This window comes from Oncorhynchus keta, chromosome 26, assembly GCF_023373465.1.
Source record: "Oncorhynchus keta strain PuntledgeMale-10-30-2019 chromosome 26, Oket_V2, whole genome shotgun sequence".
Taxonomy (NCBI): Eukaryota; Metazoa; Chordata; class Actinopteri; order Salmoniformes; family Salmonidae; genus Oncorhynchus; species Oncorhynchus keta.
Window position 1 is genome coordinate 12,184,286 of NC_068446.1, and position 6,134 is coordinate 12,190,419.

The window sequence follows — 6,134 nt, forward strand, 5'->3', positions numbered from 1 at the left end:
GAACCAACTGCAGAGGGAGGTGCCACATTTACCCGATAGTACCTAGCAAAGGTGCAAGAGGAAGCCCAGCTGGCCGCAGCACAGATATCAGCGAGGGGAACTAATCTCAGTAGAGTCCAGGACGCAGCCACACCTAGTGTTGAATGGGCCACCACAGATCCTAGCACTGGCCTGCCAGCCAGGCGGTATGCTGTCGTAATCGTGTCCACTATCCAGTGAGAGAGCCTCTGCTTTGATGGCCACGCCCCTAGGACTCTCTCACCATAGCAGACAAAGAGCTGGTCTGTTGTTCTCACTGACCGTGTCCGCTCCACATAGTGCACAGCATGCCGAAGGGAGGCCCAGACTCCCCCGCCACTGCCAGGGGTCGTAAGCAGACGGGATAAAAGGGATGTTCACATGCCTGTCTGACAGAACCTTCGGGAGGAATGAAGGGTTGGGGCGGAGAGATGTACTCCTCCCCCAGGGGTCCATCCGGTAGCACTCAGAACTTACCGAAAGAGCATGGAGCTCACCCACCCTCTTCATGGAAGTAATTGCTACCAAGAAAGCCACCTTCATAGAGAGGTGTTTCTGGGAGGCAGACTCCAACAGTTCGAAAGGTGGCTTTGCCAAAGCTGCCAAGATCACATCCAAATCCCAGCTCCCCATTGAATGAACCCCCTTCATAAACCTGGAGACCAAGGGATGGCACCCCACTGGCCTGTCCATCCACCCCACATGGCAGGCAGATATAGAGGCCAAATACCCTCTCAGTGTAGAGGCTGCCAAGCCCTCATCCAAGCGAGACTGCAGGTATTGGAGGTCATACTGCATCCCACATGACTCGGGCACAACCTCAATACCAGTGCACCAAGAGTAGAGCAACCACCAGCGCAACTGATATGCCGCAGTTGTAGCTGGTTCCCTTACGCTTGCATGGTGTTCATTACACCCTCCTGTAGTCCTAACATGGACCATTGGTGCCATTCAGTGGCCAAGCCCACAGACCCAGGCGGTGCGGCCTGAGAGAGCAGGTCCGATCTCAGAGGAAGTTGCCAAGGTGTCCCAGACAACAGGGACAGGAGAAGGCTGAACCAGGGTCATCTGGGCCAGTATGGGGCCACCAGAAGCAGATGATGCTCTGCCATCATGGTCCTGTCCAGCACAGCATGGATCAGGGGAAAAGAGGGAATGTGTAAAGCTCCAGCCCCGCCAATCGTGAGCCAGAGCATCCAAGCCCAGAGGCCCTGGTGGCTCCGAGATGGAGTACCACAGGGCGCAGTGTGCATTGTCCAGGGAGGTCCACTTGTGCCCTTCCGAACTTATCCCACAGGTGCTGCACCACCTGGGGATGTAGGCTCCAGTTCCAAGGTGGCGGGCCCTCCCTCGAGAGCATATCCACTGCCACATTCAGGATGCCAGGTACGTGGTTGCGCATAGAAATGCTAGACATCCCTGAGCCCAAAGAAGTAGCTCTCGTGCCATAAGGTGGAGGCGGTGGGACCTTAGTCCACCCTGATGGTTGATGTAAGCCACCACTGTGGTATTGTCCGTTCTCACCAGGACATGTCTTTCTTTCAGATGTGGAAGGAAAGACTGCAGGGCCAGCAGTACAGCTCGGAGCCCTAGTGTATTGATGTGCCTGCCGCTCCAAGGGGGTAGCCAACAGCCGCTGGCCGATCTGCCCTTGGTCACATCCCCCCAGCCGTGCTGACTAGCTCCCAGCAGCACATCCTCATCATCTCCACCCACCTGAGAGAAAGGAGTGACGGCACCACCTCAACAATGCCCTGAGGCACTGTGCGGTCATCCGCAGCTGGCGGTGACGGTGGCGGTTCGGGTGCAGCCGGTGGGAGTTGAACCACCATTGAAGAGGCCAGAGATGGAGCAGGCCCAGGGGACTCAATCAACAACGAGTCCCGCCGTCTGCAAGCCTAGCAGGCGTTGGCAGATTAGGGCAGAAACCACCCGCCCCTGCTGAAAGCGGTCGAGGCAAGATAAGATTGCCTGAACCCTTCTGGTGGACAGGCGTGCTCTCATGAGGACTGAGTCCAGTTCCATGCCAATTAATGCCACCCTCTGGGTAGGCATCAGACGACTCTTCTTGTTGTTTACAGTAATGCCCAGCCCACCGATGTGGGTCAGGAGCATGCCTCTGGGTCTTGGTCGGGGCACAATTCAACCAATCGTCCAGGTAATTGAGGATCAACAATCCTTGGCACGTGAGAGGTCCATGCACTTTGTGAAAATGTGGGGTGCCAAGGAGACCAAAGGGAAGAACCATGAATTTGTAAGCCCTCGCTCCAAAATCGAATCGGAGGTACTGCCAATGAGCCGGGTAAACAGGAACATGAAAGTATGCATCCCTCAGGTCCAGCGTCACAAACCACTTGTCCACTGCAACACGCAGGCTGGGGACAGCATGTCAAACCTCAGTACCTTCAAGTACCCATTGAGGTTGCGAAGGTCCAGAATCGGTCAAAACTCTTCCGTCTCTTTTTGGGACCACAAAATAAGTGGAGTAGAACCCACCTAGCCGTTCTGTTGTCTCGATCCTGCGGATGGCACCCTTATACAGGAGTGAGGAACCCTCCAGTCGCAGGATTTTCTTCAGGGGGTCGGCCACCATGTTGACATGAAGGCCCCTGAAGGATGGGGACTCCATGGGGACTCCTCCCACTATGCCCTTTGAGACCTGAAGAAGAGGCCCGAGGACGGGGAAGGGTGAGTCAGGGGTCCTCTCCTCTGGCGCCCCGAGGGCCTGGGTCCCCCAGGCACGTCCCTATGGCAGTGACGGTTGACAGGTTGTTGCTCCACCACACTCTTTGCCCCTTCCCGCTGTCATCCCTCACAAGGCGATGGGCAGGAGAGGGACCCTAAGGAGGCGGTATGAACCGTCTCAAGGTTTCCCGGACGCTACGAACCTTATCAGTCTGCTCCAGAATGTCATTAACCCCTGGGCCAAACGTCAGCCCTGGAGTGATGGGTAGAGTGGCAAATGTGCTCTCGAGAGCAGCTGGCAGACAGGATTGGGCCAGCCAGAGATGGCGCCGGGAGGTAACCACCTGCGCCATGGCCCGTCCATTGGAGCGGGCCACATCCCTCTGGAGCAGGGAAAGCAGGCGAGACACCTCCATTGCTTCCCGGAGGAGCTCCTTTGCACCCTCCTGCAGCTGGGGCAACAGAGTCTGCGGGTAGGCCTGCAGCAGCATGGCCATGTTGGTAAGGTGGCCAAGAGAGCAGAGGGACCCATATGTGGCTTCAAGTCCTCATCAAGGACTCTGGGGGGTCCCTGCTTCAGTCACGGGTTCTGCCCTATAATCTCCTGGTCCAGGAGGACCATGGCAGCTATCATGGTGTCCATGGTCGGGTACTCCCGGAGGCCGAGTGAATCTGTGCCAACAACATAACTCCTTGGTCCAGTCTCTGCTGTGAGTCGGAAGCGCCCCCTGGCAGAGGCCCAGCTTTCCTGAAAGGCCTCGCTGAACTCAACAGAGATGGGGACAGCTGGAGAGTCATCACTGTCCACCAGTTTGATGTCCAAGTGCATTGGCTAACTGAGTGAGTAGGCCTCTCATTGCCTCTCGCCCCACTGCCGGCTACTGATGGCTTGTCAGCCTGGTAGCCCCGCTCACGGTGGTGAACAGTGCCAGCATCGTGCCCCAAAAACAGCCTATCACTGGACAACAGGGAACAGCTGTCGTCGCCATCGTAGATATCAACCTCCTGATTCAGGGCATGCGCCCTCCTCGGTCCCAGTGGTCCGACTCCTGCCCCCGTCCAGGACTGGCAGCAGATGGGCTCTGCCTTCCGGGGCCCCGGCCACGCTTCCCGGGAGGGGTACTGGGCCCAGTAGAGGGACTAACAGCTCGCTGGCACACCACTCCTGAGGGAGGGAGCTCGTCACCAGCCTGGGCCCAAGCCTGGCCGACCCACTCACACATGGCCTCCAATCGCGCTAGGCGCAGGCGTTCTGAGAACACCACACAAAACAGTGGCTCAAACCTAGGCAGTGCACACACAAGGTATGCAGATCTCCAGGGGGGATGCCACCATCACACCTGTCACAAAGGGAAGCCATAAGCTCAGCCAAGCCACCAAGGACACGGAGCAGGGTTCCGATGCCCTGGGAGAGCTCATTTCATGACTTGCTTGGAGGAATAGGTACCCGGTGAGGGATAAATTACCCGGTACCTCTGCACAATATGGGGAAGATTTGTGTGGGAAAAGCAGGCAGACAAAAAAAAAACAGCAACCAGGCAATGGACTTGATTTATGTTTTTTTTTTTTTTTTACGCCAACTGCAATATTACCTAGCAGGTTTAATATCCAAGCAGAAAACAAAAAACAGCACCATATGATGGAGTAACTCCATTAAGGAACTCCAAAGTTAATGTCTCAATGTAGTGGAAGCCCACCACGATACTCTTACATTCGGCAGTGGAAAGAACAAGAAGAAAAAAACCTGCAGGGTAATTAAAGCAATTCCCAACACACACAGAACAAGCCAGTCAGCAAGTTGTGTAAGGTAAATACAGTATGTGGCAGCAAGAGCCAACAATATATTAATGGATGCACTTGGACTTGTAGACTAACGCCAATGAAACACAAGCACGACAAACCACAGGCGGAAGATACAGATCAACCATGCGCAGCAAGTGGAGCACTCAAGAAGAGGGGCTGGCCATGTGGACAGCCAGTGAGCAAACAGCCAGTGAGTATACTTCCACGCAAGATATTACACTTACCAGTGACTTACCAAGCGAACTTCAGAAAGTTTTACCTCAAACCATACGGACGCCCAGTGAGAAATGAAAGAGAACGTGTGTCGTGGCCATAGGGTCTATATATAGGGGCGGACCCCAACCGTGACACAGGTGTATACGGGAGTAACTCTGTAAATCCTCACCTTGGATGTATCCCTCCGCCTCGGAGTGATACCAATATATTGGAGTGATCCAATATAGTGAACAGGAGCAAGGGAACAAACGCTGGTAGGTTTCACAAAACAAAATAAACTGGCAACAGACTAACAAAGAACACAGGTATAAATACACTGGGGATAATAAGGAAGATGTGTGACACCTGGAGGGGGGTGGAGACAATCACAAAGACAGGTGAAACAGATCAGGGTCTGACACATTTCCATATATTTTTTGTTAGCTGCATGTGTGACATAACGCCACTGGTCCTATTTATGATATAATTTACAAAGAACACACCTTTTTAAACATTGTTTTGAAAAATAATGTTTTTTTTAAAATCAATTAGTATATTTGAGTTTAACCACAATATTTGTTGAATTATTTGTTCTGTCTTTTTCTGGTGGATTAAACTAGAATTGCAACCAACTTTCTATGGCTTGTTTTAAAGATAGCGATGTCTTGGAGATGATTTAATGTTCAAATAACTGAAAGTGAGAGGTTGTAATTTGAATAAAGGGAAAAAGGACATTTTTGAACATGGGGTGAGAAATTCTTTCTAATCTGCTAAAGAATCAGTTTGGATTTAAATATAACTTTTGTATGACTGACACCTTTAATGAGAGGTCTAATCATTTCTGCCCTCTGAATTCATATTCATTATATAAATAGGCCCTTTTAATTTTGTCTGACTTGCTGTTCCAAATAAAATTGAATATAAAAATAGGAAAAAAATAAATATAAAAAAAAACAGGTCGCTGGGTGTAAGCAAGACCATAAGCAAATAGGTCAACTAGGAATGTTATTTGAGTTCTCTAACGAGATCATAGTACTGGTGATACTTTGCCTCGCAACGAGCCACGCCCCAGGGAGCTCAGAGAGCGTGTCAGCATGACGAAAACGCCCCCTTTTCCTTGTGGTATAAAATATTGAGTTAAGAATTAACATACCAGACTATAAGGACCACAAACTGCAGCTAGATCTACATTAGTCACGACCCTGAAAATCAACACAAGGTTGAAGAAGACGAAGTAGCCTCTAACAGTCAATGTTACGGTTGAGGTGCTGTTCTCGGTACTGTATCTAAAAAAGTGAATTTAAGTAGGACCATCCGGTTACTCTTTTCAAATCATCGCCGACTACACTGCTTTCTTCAACACTCTGGGAATCATCGAGACGGCTGATTAGCTGTCCTCCGAAGAACACTCTTCCAGAACGAGTGCCTGTGAA